The 23,759-nt window shown below is 39.7% G+C and overlaps 1 long non-coding RNA gene across 1 annotated transcript; it reads right to left on the bottom strand.

Annotated features, from left to right (window-relative positions):
* Nucleotides 1-18,917: 18,917 nt before the first annotated feature.
* LOC129083579 (uncharacterized) lies at nucleotides 18,918-23,029 on the bottom strand. Its single transcript, XR_008530491.1, has 3 exons — nucleotides 22,932-23,029; nucleotides 20,413-20,580; nucleotides 18,918-19,053 (listed from the first exon to the last, which is right to left on the bottom strand). It is a non-coding gene; the product is annotated as an uncharacterized LOC129083579 (long non-coding RNA).
* Nucleotides 23,030-23,759: the final 730 nt, after the last annotated feature.

Genomic DNA, 23,759 nt, shown 5'->3' with positions numbered 1-23,759 from the left:
GGTTCAAGGCCCGGCTCTCAACCCACTGAGCCACACCGGCCAGGGCAGTTCTAAGATTCTTTTTCATGTAGAATCTTTTCGATTTTCTAAGCAGCTACTTCTTATTACATTCACTGGAATTTCCATACCGCTATTAAATAACGTGTGGCGAAGCATGTTTGTCTTATTCCTCATTTCGATTATAATGTCTCTAGTGTTTCACTCTTCCAGATGATGTTGGTTATTGTTTTCATCTGAATATCATAATATTAAGGACCAATTTTTCATGACTAGGGTCTTAAAAAATTAATGCTTCATTGTGTTAATCCAGAAATGGGTGTTGAAATTTAGTGAAGGTTTTTTTGGACATCTATTGAGATAGTCTTGTAATTTAGTTTCTTTCTGATCGATGGATAAGATATACTAAAAGATTTCTTAATGTTGTCATCCTGGCATTCTGGAATACATTACATTTGGTGATATTTTCTTTTTAATATTGTTCATATTGTATTGCTTAGTGCTTTATGTTAGATTTTCTCAGTTTAAGCAAATCATTTTTTAAATTCTCTGTGCTATATTTGGCAAGCTAGAGCACAGTTACGTTAGCTTCAAAAAATGCTTTAGAGCTCTCCCTCTTTCTCCATGATCTGATTTTTTAAATTAATGGCTAATTACACATCCCATAGAAATCTGACAAAAGACATAAATAATCAGTCTGGGATTTAAATAAAGCTTCCAAACAGACTATAGGCTACAAGGAAAAATTTTGTCTGGTTCACCGCTGCATCCCTACTGTCTAGGACAGTGTCTGGCACAGAGTAGGTCTTCAGTACAAATTTGTTGACTAAATGTAAAGTAATGAATAGTCTCCCTACACTTTTTGTAGCACTGTTTGGAAGGGTTTTTTTTTTTTTCCTGATTCGTCCCATGTTTCACTCTATAAATCTCCTAGGGTATCACACACAGTCTGGTGAAAAAAACAAACAAACAAACCTGGTTTGTTTTACAGAATTCAAGTACAGACGTGACAAGGAAAACCATGTATTTAAATCTCCTAATTATATCAATAACCACTATCAAAAGTCCCCAGTACTTTCTATTTTACCAGTTATAAAAAGGCTGCAAATTGTCCTGGCTGCTGTGGCTCGGTGGACTGGGTGCCAGCCTGTGAGGCAAGGGGTTGCTGGTTTGAATCCCCGTGTAGGGCGCATGGCTGGGTTGCAGGAGGGTCCCCAGCAGGGGGCAAGGGAAATGCAACCACACATTTCTGTTTCTCTCTTCCTCTTTCTCTCTTTCTTCCTCTCTCTAAAAGTAAAGAAATAAAATCTTTACAAAAGGCTGCAAATTACATTTTAAGAAAAGTTTCAAGCTGACATTTCATAAGTTCAGAGATACACATAATGAGTTGTTAAAGTCTCAATTTGAGATGAACATGCAGCTCATTCTCTCAGTGGAAAAGCTAAAAGCAATTTCTCTCCCAAGTCCCTTAATTCTTTCCAGAACATATTACAGATCCAAAGGTCAGTTAAACAAGCTCTAAATTTTGCTTAAAGTAAAACAATGTCATTGAAAATAAAATACCAGTTTAACCATCATCACTCAGATTATACTTTTTTATTTTGCCTGTATTACAACATCAAAGGTGATATGAGGGTGAAGGAGTAAAAAAAAAAATCTCAGATCAGGGTTGATCCTAAAATATATAGTCTTTATCCCTTCTGTTTTAAAACAAAGGAAAGATAGTCTAGTCATTTTAACTATGATAAATTCTAAAAAGCATGTTCTAGGGAAAATAGTATGGTTGTTTATATGCAGTGATTTCTGGATTATGGTGTCATAGACCAATGGTCTGTGGTACATTTCACAAACGCAACATGCCACTTAATTATTTGACCCCAGAAAACATGGTGCAATTCCAAATGAAAGGAAGCTGTAATTGAAAAGTACAGAGTAACCAAAAAAAAAAAAATTAAACCTACAATGCCCTCTGTTGATGAAATGTGTGACTAGAGAGTGCTTGATCAGAAAGAAAAAAATCAACATATGGTTTTTCATTTATTTTGATTTCAGTTTAAATTGCGTTCTCTAAAATATGTCCTGATTTAATTTTATAAAATGAACGTTTTATGTTCTTATGTTTTTATAGCAGTCAACACAAAATTATGTCAGGTAATGGGGAAACAATCAAAATATAAATGGTTAATGCAGAAGTTCCAGTTTCATGGCCTTGAATAGGTGTGGTCCAGTCTGGCCTCATTCTGGGAGAACCACCATAGAAAGAAGCATTTTTTGACAATTTCGATTAAGGCAAAGTGAAATAGGTAGATAGGTGCTATTCTGAACAAGCCAGATGGCTGCCCCGACTCCCCGTTTTCTCTAATCTTCAAATATTAGCAGAGTCCTCACAAAGTGTGGGGCTCACTTGTGGGTTTTGGGGGCAAGCATATGCTGGCATCCTGAGAGAAAATCTAAACCCCCTTCTCTAGAAGGTGTTACACAGATCGATAGGCATCCTTTGATAACTCTTCCTTCTCTTCTTCCTACTAGCATAACCATAGATTCTGTTTGAGCGTACTGGTACCCTCAGTAAGTACTGTATTTCTTAGCTTCCCTTGCAGGTAGGTTTGCCCACGTATCTACATTCTGACCAGTAAAAGAAGTGGTAGTAGCATATGCAACTTTTGGGAAAGGTCCTTGAAAGAGAGGCAGTACATTCTTCTTCACCTTTTCCACCAGCCTGGTAACTAAGGGCAGTTCGGCAACCATCTTGGAGCAAGAGGTGGAAGATTTATGTTGAAGATGACAGGACAACAGCATGTAGACAACTTGGGTTTCCAGGACATTTATGAATCTCACCTACCCAGTCCACCTGTTTCTTAATCAACTTTTTCTTTGTTTGTTATTATTTTGGGTCTCAGCTACAGCTTATTCTAGACCGAACTGAAACAGAAGAAATATTAAGGTAAAATAGCTCAAGCAGAGGATGACTGCGGGTAGCTCTCAAACAGCATATGAATGGCCAACAAAACAACGGACCAAACTTCCTACCTATTTCATGTACCTGTAAAACAGCAAAGTACACAAGAGGAAAACAATACCATCAAACATTATGGTGCTATAAATTACGTTATAGCAACTATTTGTGCAACCTTTACACCATTATTCAAATATACTTGCCCTGGATTTTTACTGAGTGTGTTAAAGATATATTGTATAAGCATTAGGGTAAATTTTATCATTATAAAGTGAAAAATATGACTTAGATGATCATATGGGAGATCTTTCCCATTGTAATATCAATTACCATTTACCTTATTTCTGTAGTTATGTTCTCCTCATTCGTTAAGGAGTCTCCTTGTTGATTCAGGTTGACGATAGGGTTTCTTTTTATGTGCAAAGATTATTTTGAGGACACTAAGGTTTTAATTCTACACTCATATTTTCCCCTTCAAAATCAAATGGATATGGGTCCACCGCTTTCAGACACCAGAAGCTACTACACTTAGCGCTTAAGATGCGTGACATTGTCACAGCTGAGTCTAGACAGGATAGCATACCCAAGATAAATTATGGAATCTTCACAGTGCAACTAAAAAGGGGAAAATACTTAAACCACAGAAACAGAATCTCCTTTTTTTTTTTTTTTGACAGAGGGGAAAGGAGGGAGAAAGGGAGGGAGAGAAACATGAGTGTGTGGTGGCCTCTCATGAGCCCCGCACTGGGGACCTGGCCTGCAACCCAGGCACATGCCCCAACTGGGAATCGAACCGGCGACCTTTGGTTCTTAGGCCGGCACGCAGTCCACTGAGCCACACCAGCCAGGGCACATAAACAAAATCTTAATGTCCTTTGATAATCCCTCCATCAGTTTCACAACAAGAGAGATGACGAGTTAACTGTCTATGTACCTGATGGCAAACACACAGAAACACTTAATGAGTATGTAAAATGCAGCCAGGATATCTCAATTTATTTAGCTTTTCAATACAAGAGGAGGAAGTTAACATCATAGAATATGTAAATTACAATTCTCCTCTATTTGAGAATGAGCATATGGAGTTTGCATGATCAGAGGACCCAGAATCAGGAAACCAGGTTCTTAGTTAATTAACTAATTCAGAGATCTTAAGCAAAGCAATTAAATTATACCAGCTTCCTCCACTATAAAATGGGAATTACACCTGTTCCACCTACCACGCAGTATTGTTGGGAGAATTAAATAAAAACATGGAAATGTAGATGCTTTGAACAGAGTAGAAATGATAAACAAATATAAGGACATTGCCTTGCTATCCAGATTACTAGAGATAGCAAATCGTTTTCATAAGTTGACCACGTAACAAAATGCATTTATCTGACTCCCATCCCCATAAAGAACACCGTCAATGTTCCAAATATAATTTTAAAATCTCATATATTCAAGCATTCACCATGTGACCCACAAATGTTTCATAATGACAACCAAATAACTGAGGAACCTGGTTGAGGAGGGTGCGTGGACTCTGACCTCGCAGAGCCCGTCCCAGGGTCATCATGGATGGTGGAAATCAAATAAGTCGTCCCAGACACTTCTCTGTCTGCCAGGAGAGGGGTGACTCTTCCCTCCAGTGGAGACGGCCATGAGCCCCTTTGTCGAAAGGCTTTTATTGAAAGGGTAATCAATGGGGCTGGGTAATAGGAATGTACAGGTGATCTCATTACAGCAGTATGTTAATGTTTACAGAGAACAGATGATGTTCTGAAGAAAACAAATGGCAGGAACACACCGATTTACATGGGTCCGAGAGGAGACAGTAAACATGAGAGCATAAACGCAATAGCGCGAAAAGCTTTATTAGGGTTAGGGTCTGCGCATAATGTAAATTTCCTTCCTAGCATGAGCTGCTTACCATAGCTTTTGAGGGAGAAACAGAGAATGCTTTAAAGAATTTACTTTTAGGCCTGATTTCCCCCGGCAACCACCAGATTCAGTTGAGGGCTGTCTCCAGTATTGTTTCAAGCCTGAGCCAGGCGGGGCGAGGGCAGAGCAGCCAGAAGATAAGGAGACTTCTTTCAGATAGAATAAAGACCCCAGCCATATCAAAGCCGAGGAGTGAGATTCTTTGTGCCCTTTCTCCGTGTCCCCCAATTTTTTTCCCTGATGCCCATTGCGACTGTGCCTGTCTTAGGTTGCTCCTTCCATCGAGGGGCCTTACCCGTCATTGAGAAAGCAGCCATCCTCCAGGGCCAAGCAGGGTGATGTGAGGGAATCAGGAGCTGTGCCTCTGCCAGGGAGACAGGTTTTGTCTCCTCGGTGGTCTATTTTCCCAAGGCCTCCTTGATTAGCTCCAGCATTGGGGCCCTCTCTCCTGTCGGCAGGGCTGGAGTTCCTGAAACCAAACGGGGTCTTTCCCACCATCTGGTATTTTCAAATTCAATATTGTTATGTTGTAAGTACTGGGAAAAGTTCTGGAGTACTGATGAAATTTATACCACATGTCCTCAGCATTCCTTTTATTCTTTTTTAAAAAATGTTTTTTTATATTTCGTTGATTATGCTATTACAGTTGTCTGAAGTATTTCTCCCCTTTATTCCCCTCCACCCTACACCGCTACAATCCCCAGCATTCCCCTCTCCTTAGATCATGTACATGGGTTGTTCATGTAAGTTCTTTGGCTTCTCCATTTCCTACACTGTTCTTAACCTCCCCCCTGCCTACTTTGTACCTACTATTTATGCTGCTTATTCCCTGTACCTTTCCTCCCATTCTTCCCCCCTCCCTCTCCCCCATTTTACTGTTCATACTATTTGGTCTTCTTTTTCTCAGATAAGTCCTTTTAACATTTCATATAATAAGGGCTTGGTGATGATGAACTCCTTTAACTTGACCTTATCTGGGTAGCATTTTATCTGCCCTTCCATTCTCAATGATAGCTTTGTTGGATAGAGTAGTCTTGGATGTAGGTCCTTGCCTTTCATGACTTTGAATACTTCTTGCCTGCAATGTTCCTTTTGAGAAATCAGCTGATAGTCTTATGAAAACTCCTTTGTAGGTAACTGTCTCCTTTTCTCTTGCTGCTTTTAAGATATACTCCTTATCTTTTATCTTGGGTAACTTAATTATGATGTACCTCGGTGTGCGCTTCCTTGGGTTCAACTTCTTTGGGACCGTCTGAGGTTCCTGCACCTCCTGGAAATCTACTTCCTTGGATAGGTTGGGGGAGTTCTCCTCCATTATTTGTTCAAATAAATTTTCAGTTTCTTGCTCTCCCTCTTCTCCTTCTGGCACTCCTAAGATTTGGATGTTGGAACGTTTAAAGTTGTCCCAGAGTTTCCTAAGCCATTCCTCATTTTTTTGAATTCTTTTTTCTTCTTTGTGTTCTGGTTGAATGTTTATCTCTTCCTTCTGCTCCAAATCGTTGATTTGAGTCCGATTTCCTTCCCTTTACTGTTGGTTCCCTGTATATTTTTCCTTATTTCACTTTGTGTAGCCTTCACTTTTTCCTCCATTTTGTGACCTTACTCAACCAATTCAGTGGGCATTCAGATTACCAGTGTTTTGAACAGTGCATCTGATAGGCTGGCTATCTCTTCATTGCTTAGTTCTATTTTTGGAGCTTTGATCTGTTCTTTCACTCGGGCGTATTTCTTGGTCTTGGCGCACCTTGGAAATCATTGGGAGGGGCGGAGCCTTAGGTATTCACCAGGGCCGGGGAACCCAGGCCACTGAGTCTTGAGGCTGTGTGTGGGAGAGGGATCCGAGAGGGAAGAATGCTGCTTGCTTGGCTCTCCTCTGGCTTTCATTCACTTCCCCGCTACCCACAAGCAAATTGTGCCCTTCTGGTGCTGATTCCTGGGTGGGTGGCTTTGTTTATGTTCTTGGACCCTCGGGGGGCCTCTCCAACGGACTCTCCTGTGAGGCTCAGAGTTTCTCCTGCTGCCGCGACCCCCCTCAGGTTTTTACCTCCAGAGGTTTTGAGGCTTTCTTTTCCCTGCGCTGGAACCCTGGGTTGCGCGATCTGTCTTGCTCCCCGGCTGTTCCTCTGGTTTATCCACACACAAATGAGGGACCGCTCAGTCTGCCAGCTGCCGCTTTGCCTGCTGGGTCCTCCAGCCGCTGCCTTGCTGCGTGGCCTCTCCAGTCCGGCTGTCCATCTCCACCCTTCCTACCAGTCTGGATGAATGTTTCTTCTTTAGCTCCTTGGTTGTCGGATTTCCATACAGTTCGATTTCCTTGCAGTTGGGTTACTTTTTGTTTTTAAATTTGTTGTTGTCCTTCTTTTGGTTGTGCGAGGAGGCAAAGTGTATCTACCTATGCCTCCATCTTGGCCGGAAGTTGTTAGAACATTATCCTTCCTTTTATTCTTGACTCTATTCTCCACCTTCACATGCTGCATTAAACTTGTTTTCTCATTTTATCCACTTCTCCCAGAAAAACCCTATTAGATAACTAATGTTACCCAGATTTTTTTTTTATTTACACACATTTGTGTTGTTTAATGACTAAATGGACATGACTAGATACAAGGTTGGTTGTAGGTAGTGATATAAATAAACTTTTATAACATATAATTTTGAAAATTTTTAAATCATTGTTTCCTTTCCTTTGCAAGATCAGTCTAGAAAGGATAACTCAAAAGCCCTGAATCCTGCATTCAGTCTGCCTCATTTAAAAACTATTCAAAGGAATTTTACAATGACATTAGGTGTATCCATTGCAGCTTCATAGATTAGTTAATGTGGGCTAGCTTTCAAGTCCGCATCTGAAAGTGCAGGTGCACCTTAACTCTAAACACTTTGAAGTGTGCCCATCCCCATTTAATGTTATAATGTAATCTGTATGTTCAGAACCCATTTGAGGGTCAGTGAAGGGAAAATGGCACGTGAAAGAGAAGATGAACCTCTCTCGGGTAAAATCTACCTCACACATGCATTTATCTTGAGCAGACACTGTTGTTTAAACTAAAAATAATCATGGTCAGTTCGGGCCTGGTTAGTACTTGGATGGGATACCCAGATATTTTTTAAAAAATTATTAGAAAAATTTATGTCAGTACACCATAGTATAAATTAAGGTCTCAGGTAGGAGAAGTATTTTAAATCTTATGTTTAAAGTGTGAAATAAACAAAAGCTTTCACAAACTCAACCCCTAGGAATTTCAGTTTGGCATAAGGGGGTAATCTTTTCCTGTGTAAGAATGCGGGCACAAGGAACCTGCCCGAAGGCTCCAAAACCACATTCTGTAAGCACATAAGTCTGATTCTGATGGGAAATCAAGTAGAAAACGTTGTTTACCCATCACACCCCCCCCAAAAAAAAAGGTAACCCGCTATAGTTTCTGTCTGGACAGTTTAGCTTTACAAAATGAAGGCAGCTTATGAAACTGCAGAGATTAGTTTGTTAATGGCAATGCACTAAGAAGCAACAGTTGCTGCTTGTTTTCCGTCTTTCCTTTCTTCTGCACAATTTTAGTGCTCATTCTCACTTTCTTTCACACATACACCCATAACCTCTCATCTCTCAACCATCTTTCACTAACTTCACTTGTTCCCTCCTAATGTCATTAAGTTGAAATGAGAGGACAGTAAGCAGTAACTCAAAGCCATGTGAAATTATAACAATTCCTGGGAAAAGTAAATACCAGGGAGAATGTAAAAGAAAAAAAGGCATAGCAATTTTGATTTCTAACTCCACTTTCTATTTCAACAAGATTTAAAAGAAAACCATAAAAATAATGATAAATCTATGATAAATCTATGTAATTCGTCACACAACATGTAAAGATGTAATTTGTGACATCAGTGACTTTAAATGGGAAACAGAGTTGTAAAGGAGTAGCGTTTATGCATGTAATTGAAGTTAATCTGGTGTTAACTTAATAAGATAGTAATAAATTTAGGATATATTTGTAATCCTCATGGTAACAACATTTGTAGAGTATAAACAAAATAAGAAAACAATCAAAATATATCATCATAAAAAAACAACAAAACACAAATCAAGGCACTAATGGAGAAAATGAGGGACGAAAAATATAAAAGAAATACAGAAAACAAAAAATAAAGTGGTTGAAGTGCTTACCTACAGTAATTACTTCAAATGTAAATGAATTAAACACCTCAAAAGACATACACTGGCACAATGGATTAATAAACAGTATCCAAGTATCTGTTGTCTGGAAGAGAGTGATTTTTTATTTGTTGATTTGAGAGAGAGAGAGAGATGGAAACATCAATTTGTTGTTCCACTTATTATTATGCATTCATTGGTTGATTTTTGTATGTGCACTAACCAGAGATTGAACCTGCAACATTGGCATGTCGAGATGGCGCTCTAACCAACTGAACTACCAGCCAGGACTAAAAGAGAATGATTTTAGATATACGTACATGCAGAAGCTGACAGCAAAAGTCTGTAAAAAAATATTCTACGCAAATTGCAATTAAAAAGGGCAGTGCTAGCTACACTAATATCAGTCCAAAGAGATCTTAAGTCAAAAACTGTTACAAGAAACAAAGAAGGGTGTTATGTAATAATAAAAGGGTCAATACAGCAACAAGATATCACAAGTATCAGCATGTACGTACCATACAGCAGAGTCCCTAAATATATGAAACAATCATTAACAGAATTAAAGCAGAAATAGTCCTGCAATATTAGTAGCAGACCTCAGTACCTGCCTTCTAAAAATAGAACAAAACAGAAAATCAATAATGAAATAGAGGACTTGAATTACATTATAGACTACTTGAACCTAACAGACATATACAGAGCATTCTACTCAATAATAGCTGAATGCATATTTTACTCCAGTCCACATGAAACACTCTCCATGAAGGACCATATGTTAGGCCGAAAACCTGTCTTAATAAATATAAAAAGACTGAATAATACAAAGTATCCTTTCTGAAAACAATGAATGAAACTAGAAATTAACAGCAGGAGAAAAACTGGTAAAAATCACAAATACATGGCAAATAAATGATACACTCCTAGACAGCCAGTAGTTCAAAGATTCACAAACATTTGAATTTTTCACAAAGGGAATTAGATTATATCTTCGGGAAAATGAAGTGAAAATATAACACGTCATAATTTATGGGATGTAGTAAAAACAGTGCTGAGCAGGAAATTTACAGTTTTAAATGTTTTTTTTTTAAAAAAGATTTTATGTATTTACTTTTAGAGGGGAAGGGAGGGAGAGAGGGAGAGGAACATCAGTGTGTGGTTGCCTCCTGTGCACCCTCCACTGGGGACATGGCCCACAACCCAGGAATGTGCCCTAACTGGGAAGCAAACTGTCAACCCTTGGGTTCGTAGGCTGGCACTCAATCTACTGAGCCACACCAGCCAGGGCTAAATGCTTTTAAAAAAAAAAGCAGCCTCAAATCAACAACCTAATTTTATACCTTAAGGAGCTAGGAAAAAAACAAACTAAACCCGATGTTAGCAGAAATAATGAAATAACGAATATTAGAGCCAAAATAAATGAAATAGCCCCAGTTGGTGTGAATCAGTGGAGTGACCACGGGTGTGCGAAGCAAAGGGTCACCAGTTCTATTCCCAGCGTAGGGCACATGCCAGGGTTACAGGCCATGTACCCAGGTCGGGGCGCGCAAGATGCAACCACACATTGATGTGTCTCCCGCTCCCTTCCTCCCTCTCTTATCCTCTCTAAAAATAAAGAACAAGTAATAAATAAATAAATATTAAAAATAAAAGCAATAAAGGAAATAGAGAAAAAACAATAAACAGCAGGATTGCCTAAGACAAAGAGAGAGAAATAACAAAAATCAGAAAAAAAATAGTGGACATTACTATTGATTTTACATAAATAATATAGATTATAAGAGAGTACTATGAACAACCATGCTCCAACAACTGAATAACCTAGATGAAATAAAAAATTCTGGGAGAATCAAGACGGCGAAGGAGTGAGTGGAAGTCACACTGACCTCCTCCCAGGACCAACCTGGAATTAAAACTAAATTGTGGAGAAATCACCAGGAACAAACAACTGAACAATAACGAAAGAGGAGCTGTGTAACCTCAGAGGCAGAAAAATAGGCTTTAGCGCAATCTAACTGCTACAGAGTGCGGTACAGACCTTAAAAGGCGGGCGGGGCACACACGGACGGAAGCACCAGAAGGATATTCAAACGGCCAGTGGGATCCGCCGGAGAAGAGCGGGTTCGAAACCAGAAGTGGGGATCTCTAACCCACAGCACCAGAGCCCAAAAAGTACACAGAGAACAGCCGGCTGCGAAAAGAAACAAGGTTACTCTTTGCCAGAGACAGGCGGCTGCAGATGCAAAGAGCCTTCTGTAGGGTCAATGCAAGACTTTCATTTGCAGCCACTTACCCTGGTCTCTGGCAAAGGCGGGGACAGAGTGGGCTAGAGACACCTGAGAGACTGGGGAGGGAGGCTTTGGGGAGAGAACTGAGAGAGTAGCCGGCAGGATCTCAGCGCTGACTCCTTCCCCACGCGGCAGCAGCCATCTTGCCCAGGAAGAGGCCACGCCCCCTGAGCAGCACAGGCATCAAAGGACCCATTAGCACCGCCCCCCAGGTGGGATTCCACCCCGCCCTGTGCTGTCCAAGCTGCCTGCTGAGTGCAGAGTGGCAGCCGCAGACAGTAGATCCCTGGCTAAAGGGGACACAGAGAGGTCTGGCCACACTTTAGGAGAGACTGGGGACGGAGGCTTTGGGGAGTGGAGGGAGGCTTTGGGGAGTGAACCGAGAGAGTAGCCTGCAGGATTCCAGTGTGGACTCCTCCCACATACGGCAGCAGCGAAAGGGCCCAATAATCCCCGCACTCAGGAGGGACTCCGCCCCGCCCTGAGATTCCTGGAAGGCTCGAAGAGTCTGCCTAAGGTCAGATAGGAACGAAATATGACATCATCAGAGGCAGATCCAGAGAGTAAAAACCAAGCTCTCCTACCATAGAAGTTCACACCACAAAGTCAGGAAATCAAGACAGATCAACTTAAGTAGAAGGAAAAGAGAAGATTCTCTATCAAATAATAGGATGACAAAGAAATAATGCCCCACTCGAAGGGGAAGGAGGAATCCCTACAAAGAGAACGAAATGAAATAGAGGCAAGTAAACTATCAGATATTGGGTTCCAAACAACGATTCTAAGGAAACTCAATGAGCTCAGTGAGCTCAGAGAGAATTACAAAAAACTACAGGGAAACTACAAGGAATTTACTGCAAACTGTATCAGCATGAAAAAGGACATAGAAGCTATCAATAAGGGACAAGAGGAAATGAAGAACACAATTTCTGAATTGAAGAACACAGCAGAAGGAATCAAAAGCAGGCTCGATGGAGCTGAGGACTGAATCAGCGAGCTGGAGGACAAGGTAGAAAAAAGCTCCCAGAAGAGCAACAAAATGGAAAACGACTCAAAAAGAATGAAGAGGCATTTAGGGAAATGCAGGACGACCTGAAACGTAATAATATCCGTATAATAGGGATGCCGGGAGGAGAAGAGGATGAGGAAAGGATAGAGAACCTGTTCGGGAAAGTAATAATGGAAAACTTCCCTAATTGGAGGAGAGAAAAAGTCACACAAGTCCAGGAAGCACAGACGGTCCCTTTCAAGAAGAACCCAATGAGGACCACTCCAAGACACATCATCATTAAAATGGAAAATATCAAAGACAAACAGAGAATCCTAAAGGAAGCAAGGGAGAAAGAGGTAGTAACACATAAGGGAGCCCTGATATGGCTAGCATCTGACTTCTCAAAAGAAACACTGCAAGGCAGAAGAGAATGGCAGGAAATATTCCAAGGAATGAAAACCGAAGGCCTGCAACCAAGACTGCTCTACCCAGCAAGGCTCTCCATTCAAATGGAAGGCGAAATAAGGAGTTTCCCAGACAAAATAAGGTAAAAAGAATACGCCTTGACAGAACCAGTACTGCAAAATATGCTAAAGGGACTGCTTTAAGATGAAGAAAAAGTTTCTATGAATACCCAGTTCCTCTCAGAGTTGCCAATACATATTATCAATATTTTTAATACTCATTAATCTGATTGTGACAATGATGTTATTTTAATTTTTCCTTTACTATTTGTTGAAACTAAACCTGTTTTAGTGTATTTCTTGCCTATTTCTATTATTTTTTTTTTTAAAAAACCTTTAAATGACTTTTTGGCATTCTTTATCCATTTATTGATTAAAGGTTTGTAGAACTTTTTTCCCTAAAAAAAACACAAAAACCAAAAACAAGAAACAAAAAACATATTAACCATGTTTTAGATGTGTTGCAAATACTTTTCTATTCTATTCATTGTCAACACTTTTTATATGCATGTTACTATATAGTTAAATGTTTAATATAGTCATATTGTCGATATTTACTTTATAGCTTCTGAGGTTTAATATTTTATTTCAGGTCATGAAAAATATTAGTTCTATTTTCTTCTAAAGCTCCTTAGATTCTACATATTGATTTTTAACTTACCTGAATATTTCCAGTATAATGTGTGAAATAGGGCCCTATATTTGTTTTGTTTCAAGTAATAGTGGTCCATGCACCTTCTTTGTTGAATAAGCCTTACTTTACCCATTGATTTGAAATATCAACTTAATCATACATATATTAACCAGATATATACGTTTGTCTCTAGAATGTTCATTATATTACATTGATCTACTTGATTATTTCTGTGCTGGTGTCATGTTGGTTTAATTGCTGAGACTTCATAATGGTTTTAAATTTTTAAAATATTTTATAATTAACTTTGATATTTGAAAAATAAATAAATACAATCTACACTTAAGAAAAAAAAAGAAATAAAAAATTCCTACAAACACACCGCCTACGAAAACAGAACCATGATGAAATACAGAAATATATATGCAGAAACAGACTGAGGTGTCAGGTAAATTCATTTGAGACTAGAAGCAGAAATAAGACCTAAAATCCACAGAGCTTCTATCTCCCCCATGTCCCCAGAAAATATAAATATGCCTATAACTAGCAAGGAGATTTCATCAGTAATCAAAACCTTCCAATGAAGGAAAGTCCCGGACCAAATGGCTGCACTTCTGAATTTTGCCAAATATTTAAAGAGTGATTAGCATGAGTCTTCAAACTCTTCCAAAGGTTTGAAGAGGACGGAAGACTTCTTAATGCCTTCTATGAAGCCAGCGTTACCCTGATACCAAAGCCAGCCAAAGGCACTGCAGAAAAGAAAATGAAAGAAAAGGAAAATACAGATCAATATCCTCATGAATATAGATGCAAAATTCTTTGAGACTCCTGCTTTCCAGTCCACCATAGAACAAGCTTGGAAGTTGCTACTCCATCCTTAACAACAAGTAAAACCTGGGCAAAGTTAAAAATCCACCATAAAAAAAAATCACAGTGCCCACCTTTTACTTGGGAGTATAAATACCTGGTGAATAAATAAATCTTTAAGCTTTGAGCTCGTAATTGTGAAGTAAGTTAGATGTGATAAACTTGTACATGCAATTCCTCTCATCCTGTCTCTGTGAAAATGAGAGTTATTCCCCAGGCAGAGTTAGTGAGCTGCAGTTTGACGCTCATCTTGAGATTCCTGGCTATTTTTGTTTTCTGTTGTTGTTGTTTTTCATTTGTTTGTTTTGGCTCAGTGTCACCTTGTACATTCCTCTAAATTTCTTGGAAATTTGTAACTTGTCTAGTACAGCGTTTCTTGTAGCTGTTAGATTTTATCAACGCTATTCCAAATACAGTGTTCGGTTCCTTGTGGGGAAAGGATGAGACACTTGATGCTCACAAGTCAACAGTGGAGGCAGAGATTACAGGGCTGGGAACGAAGGTGAAAGAATGGGGGAATTTATATCTGGATTGAAGCTCTGCGGATTTTAGGTCCTGTTTTCGCTTCGAGTTTCAAATGACTTGACACCTCAACCTGTTTCTGCATTTCCAAAATTAGACACACTATTGAAAACACCAAGAGTTCAAAGTGTTGTGAGAATTACGTGGCGACATGACCCTTGAATCACTTTTTAAACTGTACGGTGACACAGATGTACATAATTACCTCAATGCGACAGGGTTGCAGTGAAGCCTAACACAGCAATGGGAGCATGGAAGAGGTTTCTGGCAGTCTTGCGTAAGTACTTTTTTACAGTGCGTTTCTACCTTGTTTTTGAAATGAATAACGGAATAGTTGCAGCAGAGACAAACACAGCTTTAAAAAGAAGACAGAGAGGAGGGAGGAGCATTTCAAAAATGTTGCATTTAACCAGCCCATTCGTAGTCGGTACTCCTACCGTGTTTCCGCGTCCTGGAAATCCTGCGTTCACCGTCCGGCTCTTCCTCTCCCCTCGAACCCCCTGCCTCCTGGTGCCCTGGAGACGAGACTTGGCTTCCCCGGGTTGCGGCGCCGGGCTCCTCCGCGCATGCCCAGCTGTGAGGTCACGTGCCGGTGCCCTGGAGACGGGAGTCTGCGTCCTCAGATTGTGGCGTCGGGCTCTTACGGCCGTGCTCCATTGTGCGGTCACGTGTTCTCCAGGATGTAAAGCAGGACGCTGAGAGGCTCACCGCAGTCGTACCAGGCAGTCCGGGAAGCTCAGCGCGCTGGCCGGGGCCTGCGGAGTCCCGGTGGCTGGCGGCCCCTGCCCGCCCAGTGCCTGAGACGCAGAAGAGGCCGAGGCCAAGGCCGAGGCCGAAGCCGAAGAGTAGCCATGGACATCCTGTTGCTCTTCACGGGCAGTATCCTGTTCATCCTCGTGTTTGTCTTCTGGCAACATGGGTTTCAGGTAAAGGGTGTAAGAGGGATTGGAACCAGGTGAAGCTAGGGGAAGATATGGGTGGGGAGTTGTCCAAGAAGGTAGAAAGATAGCAGAATGGTAAAATGAAGGTACGGGGAGGGCACCTCATTCCCCTTTTCCTCTTTCTAGAGCCCCAGAGGTTTATTCTTTCCCCGGACCCACAGTTCTCTCATCTGGACCAGGGATTTGATAGCTGCGATCTGTTGTAAAAAGCCCCCAGCCACTGATGCTATGGTCGGCTTCCCACCCACTTGAGAAGCACTGCTTGCAGTGCCCACTCTCCAGCACCGCCTCCCGCTGCTGTGGTTGCTGGAGGGAGCGGTGGGGTGGGGGAAGGCAGAAGGATGGGGGTGGATGGATGGTGGTGGAGGGAAACTTGACTTGAGGTGGTGAACGTTCGGTTCAGCATAGAGATGATGTGTCGTGGAGGGGTGTGCTTGAAACCCATATGCTTTTACTTACCAGTGCCCCCCAGTACATTCCCATTTTAAAATTTGTAAAAAAGAATCTCTACCTTCTCTTTTTGCTTCTCTTCCTTCTCCCGCCCCTGTGTTTCTGTTTGCCTCTCCCTCCTATTTTCCTTTTCACCCATCTTTATGATAACTTTGGGGACATTCACAACTACTTTGGGTCAAAATGTGAAATTCCTGGTGCTATTTAAAGTTGCAGATTAAGAACTTCTAGGTAAGGATCAGACAGGGCCCAAATACAGACCTACTGCACTGCCCAAGAAATGTAAGGCAAGGGTATGGCATTTCAACATTCAAAGGTCACTTTCGTGTATCTTCCCCCTCAGCCTGTGTTTGGAAAGAGCATGTTTCCAAATCAGTGTAGTCATTCCACAGAGTTTTAATCTCTAATTCTTAGGGAAGGACAGTCCTTTCCTTTTCATAAGCAAGACTAAGCATGTGGTTATTCGGTAGTATTCGTAAGTTGCTAAGCTCAATCAACTACATATGTGTGATTTATTTTCTTTACAGAGGAACATCGGTGAAATGTCATCAAACTCGACTGCTCTTGTGCCAGTAAGAGCATCGACTTCTACTGGGTCCAGTAAGAGCGACATCGGTAGCAGCCTGACAGTCATCGGCCTCTCTCAGGATACCTTAATTAATTCCCCGCAGTCAGTAGTCATGCACAAACGAATACTGGTAAACCTCAGGGTGGTGGAATACAAGCTGGCTGAACTGGAACATTTACTAGGTACCAGGCATTTAGACGGTGCTTGCGTTAACTGTGAATACACTGGCATGCTTTCAGAATGTACTGACAGTGAGGACACGGATAGTGATTAAACGCACTTTGAGTGGATTCATTTGATTATATGCGTTTATACCAAATGATTTATTGTTTAAAGTGGGGAGGCTACGCCAAGTAAGATACCAAATCCAGACATTATCAGTTTGCTTACTCACATTTAAGAATTGATGAGATGTTGCTAGTATATATTTTACCGGGGAAGGAATGAAAACACAAAAGAGAAAGAAAAATCATTCAAGTGGTTTTTTTCAATAAGCTACAGGGAAAGAATCTCCTTGACATATAGTGATTTTAACTTAAGTGTGAAAAATGGTTTTCTCTAGTGGTTTACAGGGCAGTACTGCGCATCTCCAAGTTTGCATCAAAGTAAATGAGATTCGGTAAGACGCTTTCCATTATGCAGAACACTCTTTCTCACCATTGTGGAATCTGTGTACTAACAGTAAGAGCTGTCATTGAGTACCCTAAAGTATACAAGGCACTCTGTTAAGATCTGTGCTTCACACCTTTGTGAAGGGTCACACACACTCGTAGTGAGCTCTGAAACGGGATCTCTCCCTAAGCACCCCCTCCCCACTACCAATTCGACAGTATGTCATTAGACCTGTGTCCAAGTCTTTCCTGAATTGCAAGAGTCACCTACAGAAAGCTGCATGCATTTTCCGACTTTAAAAAAATCACACCCCAAATAGCGTCAAAACACAATGGTAGAATGCCTGTGATACGATACCTGGCCCACAACCCGGGCATGTGCTCTGACTGGGAAAAGAACCAGCAACACTTTCTTTCACAGGCCAGCACTCAAAGCACTGAGCCACGGCAGCCTGGGCCCAGTTTTCAATAATATGCAAGCAGTGTAAGAAAACTATTAGTGGTATAATGTTTTCATTATCTTCTGTAAGGAAGCTGGGACATAGGACTTTCTAATTTGGTTTCTCTCACTCTTGACAAGTTTAACAAGTTTATCTCTATAAGCATGTCAGTAGTAACGTATTCAAAGAAGATGAAATCATTCCACTTGATTTATTAACTATGTATTACAACATAAGTTTTAAAATTTGATTGAAGTCATTTCCTCATTAGTATTTTGTTCCATATTGTATTTGAAATCACACCTAGACTTTGGCGAATACAATGAACTACTCTGAATTTTGTGAAACAGTACAAATTAGATGGATCAGATTTTCCTTCCAAATATAACCTAAGAAAGATATTATATGGAGAAGTATTCAACAACTCTTGCTTTCTGTTTTCTTAATTTATCACTTCCAGGCCACAGGATCCTAATTTTTCTGCCTTATTTCACATATGAAAATAAAGAAGATGACTACTAAGTTCACAAAGAAAAAGTGAGCCATAAATACATAAAGTCTTTAGACATTATATCAGAAGTCCTAATCTACAGTCCTCGTGTTATATACATAGCCTGTTTTTTTCCATGTACGTATAACGTTTCTAATTGAGTAAGGCCTTCAATTTTAACACTTTCTTTTAAATATACTGATTCATTTTCTCCAGCTTTATGGAGAAAAGACTGTATAGCAAGGAAATATAAGCAGGTAATATTTCAGAACTTGTATGATAGAAAATACAACTATTTTCCATATAATTTGCTCAAAGCCTTCAGTATAGTAGAAAAATATTATGGTAATATGTACAAGAATGTCATTGTGAAATACAGATAGGAGGTGTGACACAGATCATCTAAAAAGAAATATCAGAAGCACATTGATAAAAATTACTAGATTCGCATTTTTTATACTACATTCCTGCTTAAGTGAGAAAAGCAGTTGTTATGCTATTATGAACATAATATATACATTTTTTGTTCAAGTAACATACAAATAAATAAAATTTTCTCTTAAGTAATCACGTGGCACAGGCACATATTTTTAAAAATTAGAACTTAGTGTGGTTTCTGGTTTTCCACTGCCACTGATAGTGGGTACTTCATGGTCAGTCTCTTTCTTCAGATCTGCCATGTCTTTGTATCTCTCCCCACGGTGTCGTTCCAAGTATGGGCCCCAGTTAGAAGCTGGTCTGCAGCAGCTTACAATGCGCTGGAACAGAGGAAAAAACGCTCTCTTAGAACTTAAGTGCTACAATCTGTAAATAAATAAATACCAAACTGTATTTTTATTTTAGAATGTTAAATTTCTTTTTTTGACGAAGATTTTATTTATTTTTAGAGAGAGGAGAAGGGAGGGGGAGAGACAGGGAGAGAAACATCTATCAGCTGCCTGTTGCACGCTCCCAGCTGGGGACCTGGCCCGCAAACCCAGGCACGTGCCCTGACTGGGAATTGAGCCGGTGAGCAGTTGGTTTGTGGGCCAGCGCTCAGCCCACTGAGCCACACCAGCCAGGGCTAGAATTTTAAATTTCTTTGCCCTGCCCTTAGAGTGACAGTTGGGTGATAATCTAAGCCAGTGTACACCTGGGAAATTTCAAGAACCGAAAGAAGGGAGCTCCAGGGTGAAACAACTGATCTAGAGCCATTCTTGAATGGGCTTAGGTTTATTAAAAATCTGACTGCTGAGCCGACCTTGTCAATGCCCTTTGTCTCAGTGATGTGTCATAATCAAGTCCATCCCCCGAGGCCTCCATGGAAGAGGGATGACTTAGGATCTAGTTTGGGCTCAAGATCACTTACCAGGCTTTTCCAGTGTAAACATGCTGTTAGGAAGTGTATTATAAGCAGGCCAGGATGTTTTTTTGTGACCAGGTTTTAAAAGTGAAGGTTCTAGATATGAAACTAAAAGGTCATTTGCACTGCATCATCTTAGTACAAGGACAGATACAATAAGATTCATGTGCTAAGCGCTCTGACAGGGCCTGAGGCTACAGCAGCAAGCAAGACAAGACTTCTCCTTAAAGGAGCTTAGAGTCTAGGACAGGGAGACACACAAATACATGTATACTATAATATGATGGTATGCACATAGAAATGAATGTTTGTCTCAGGAATGAAAGTTGCCCAAAGGTAAGAGTGATTAATTTGAACTCATGGTCATAATCTCATATTAACACCGTATGGGTAAATTAATCTTTGCTTTGATCATAGTGCTTCATATGAAGTACAAATAATGTTAATTTGTAATCGAATTAAGTGGGGTCATACTGGTTTACAAAATTTATAGGTTTCAGAGGTACAATTCTATAATACACCATCTGTATATGAACTAACAAAATAGAAAGACTCATAGATAGGGACGACAGACTGACAGCTGTCAAGAGGGGCAGGGGTAGGTGGGCTGGATCAAGAAGGTGAAGGGATTTAAAAAAGCCCTCACAGAAAACAGTATAGTGATTACCAGCAGGAAAGGGGGTTGGGGGAAGGTAGGAGAGGGTAAAGGGGGGATAAATGGTGATGGAAAGAGACTTGGGGTGGTGAACAAATAATATTAATTTAACGTGCTTACTTGAAAGATGTTTCCTTTAGCTTGAATTATTTTTATAATAGCCATAATTGGAATCCAAATAATGCAGAAAATAATCATACACCAGCCTAGAGCAACTCCCCAGTCCGGGTATGGAATGTCACCGTACTTAGGTGTGTCAAATTTCACCAGTGACCAGATAAAAATTGCCTGTGAAAGTTAACATATGAAGAGACAATGCTAAAGATCAGACTTTATTGCACTGGTGGTTTCAGTTGCACTAATTATTAGCAATTTGATTCCATTCCTTAGCAATAATTCATCAAAAGCAATTACAATGAATGAAAATGCATTTGAGCAACTAAGATAATCAAGTAACTAGCCAGAAGATGACAATACTAAGTGAACCAATCGAAGTAACTTGTATTTGGCTTTGAAGAACTTCTTCCAAAAATAGCACCTCGATATACACACTTACAAAAGATAGAAATACTTGTCCAACATGTATTTCGATAAAATACTTTGCCATAAAATGTAGCAGACTGGATGTAAAATAACATCTGAAATTTTGTTATTAACTTTTAACTTTTATTGATAATACCGTGGTTTTATTCTATGCCACAAGCTAGCCAGCATATCAGTTAATTCAATGAGAATGTGAAGTACACAGTAGTGAACACGCTTTCATTCCTTGCTTAGCAATTGTTTCTAGTATTTCCCACTGCCCAGAGCATCCCTACTCAACCTCCAAGCACACACGCATTCACGTGTGTGTAGTACGTACATATTTATTTACCAAAGCACACTTCACTTTCAGCCTCTTGAGGAAAAAATCAGTTATGTATGGGTAAAACAGTGAAATCTGACTCTTAAAGCTGAAACACGTTAAGGCCAAGTTTTCTAAAAAATGTCCTAAAAAACCATGTTGCAGCATTAAAACTAATTATGTATTTAGAAATCTGTAAAAACAAAGTGCTCAAAACAAAAAAAGCACCTATTAGTTCCTCTAAATTTAGAATGTCTTTAGAATGCAAGAGTCTTTATAAAATAGTCAAATTTAATTTTAGAGTTAGATAGCTTAATTCCATTAAATTAATTACAGTAATTGAAAATACATTTTACAATTACCATAATTTTACCTAAGTGCAAGAGAATGAATGAGGGATAGTGGAGCTTAATGTACATATCTTTATACAAATGGCTGATGATGTATATCATTTAATATTTAAGACCTTTGCATTTAAAAGTAAATTCAGTTGTCAAGCCTATGTAATCAATGAAAGTGGGCTGGCTGAAAGTCTAGCTAGGTCTTCTAAATTGATAAGGGTCTTAATTTAAAACAGAGACTTGCCAGAAGGGCCAAACAATATTTCTCAGCACCGTGAAAATCATTTAGCAAGAATACAGGGCATCCACATTTTAATTCAGCACATCTGGCCTCAAACTGCTCACAACTTGAAACTGACCTTTTTTTTTCCTGTATTATTAAGGTTCTCCAGAGAAATTTTAAATAATAAAATACACACACACACACACACACACACACACACACACACACAGGTATAGCCTTTGTTCTTAAGACCATCAACTGATCAACTGCTTGGATGAAATTCACCCGCATTATGGACAATAATGTGCTTGGAGGGGGCAGGGGAAAGTGGTGGGGGGAAGGCAGAGACAAATGTATTTGAAAAAAAATTAATAAATGAAACTGACCTTTTAATGTTAAAAAAATTAATTCCCTCTAAAACACATGATACTTCAGATGTGAAGCAAATTTTACATCAAATTATTTAATGGCCTTTTCTAGGAAAACCTTTGAACCATGGAGGCAATAAGAACGAAAACATCCTCAGCGAAGCTTTGTCACTGTCACACCCTCACCACTGTCTTTAGTCGATAATAATCACCCATCCCACTAAGTGCTAGTTTCTGGCATTCAGCCACTTATTGCCCTGAACTGTTATTTAAAGATAGCATGTCTGTATGTCATGTCCCTCCAGGAAGACAAATTTTGCTTTTCCTCAGCTCCTAAATAGCACCAACTGTTAAATTTACTAGCATAAACTGTTGCCTCTATTGACACAGCTGAGTTTCTTTTGGGAATATTATAAGTACCTCCTATATAGAGAAAAAATGCATTAAAATATGAGTAGCAGTTCTTAGCAATTAGTATATTTAGATTGAATTCCATGAAGCCAGAGTATGGGTCATGTGCATGTTTGTATGGTCTGTACCTAGCATTTTCTTTAGGGAATGAGCATATGAATGATTTATTTATCCTACTGGAATTTCTTAAACACATAGAAATGTTAAGTGTGTAGGAGGAGCCTGTATATTCTCTCAAATAGTAAATCTTTACAGCCATGGCCTCAGAAAGAATACTGCAGAGGCATTTAATTTAGGCAGCTCGGAGGCACCACTCATAAAGCAGAGGTTGAGAATCATTAATTTATGACATTAGTTTGCCTTGTTGTCTCCAGTGTGAGTTATTCAGGGTTATCTTAGAAATGTTTAGATAAATATTATTGATACCAAATCCATACCATATTAATACTTACAATCAAAAGAATAGGCGTAATGGCAAACCAGCAAGCTCTCCACCATAGCCAGAATATCCACCTTTTTGCTCCAATCATCATTTCTATATCTTTAATGAATCTGTTCCCCCCCTAAGAAAACAATCAACAGACAGTGCTTTCAGCCTTTGTTTGTATTCTCTCCATTAATCGTTGTGGCCCCAAATTTTAAGTCTGAATGTTTTCCTATACTACAGCAACAAAGCATTACACCTTTACCTTTTATTTATAATGTATTTTGCCTAGCTATATTGTAATTTATTATTATAGTACACATAATGGAAAGGATAAAATTGCGTTATTTGAATAAAGAGTATACATAAGTCCATAGTCACAATTTACCATAAATCCAGTTGACTAGTACTATTTCCAGTATAGCTGCAATCAAAATGCCCCATCCAACACAGAAGTGTTCAGTCAGATTAACCCAGTAAATCCAAGCCTAAAAAAAAATCAATTACTTCTTTTATTTTAAATTTATTTATTTATTTAAAAAAAATTTTCACATGCATTTGTCAACATTTACCCACCACCACTTTGCCCTGTCCCACCCACCCCACCTCCTCACCTCCATCCTCCCCACGTTGGCTTCATCCATGTGTCCTTCACACTTGATCTTTAATCTGACCCTTTCCCTTCCCCTCCCCACTACCCTCTTCCCTCCTTCCCTCCTATGCCCATCGGTTTCTTCTTTCTTTCAATGTTGCTGGTCATATTTTCCTTGCCTGCGTGCTTTGCTGATTAGGTTCCATTTACAGGTTAAATCATATGGTATTCGTCTTTCACCGCTTGGCTTATATCACTTAGCAT

Source organism: Pteronotus mesoamericanus, unplaced genomic scaffold (assembly GCF_021234165.1).
Source record: "Pteronotus mesoamericanus isolate MK-2021 breed Mesoamerican mustached bat unplaced genomic scaffold, CSHL_Meso_final contig_126, whole genome shotgun sequence".
Classification (NCBI taxonomy): Eukaryota; Metazoa; Chordata; class Mammalia; order Chiroptera; family Mormoopidae; genus Pteronotus; species Pteronotus mesoamericanus.
This window is presented reverse-complemented; position numbering and strand designations above follow the sequence as displayed.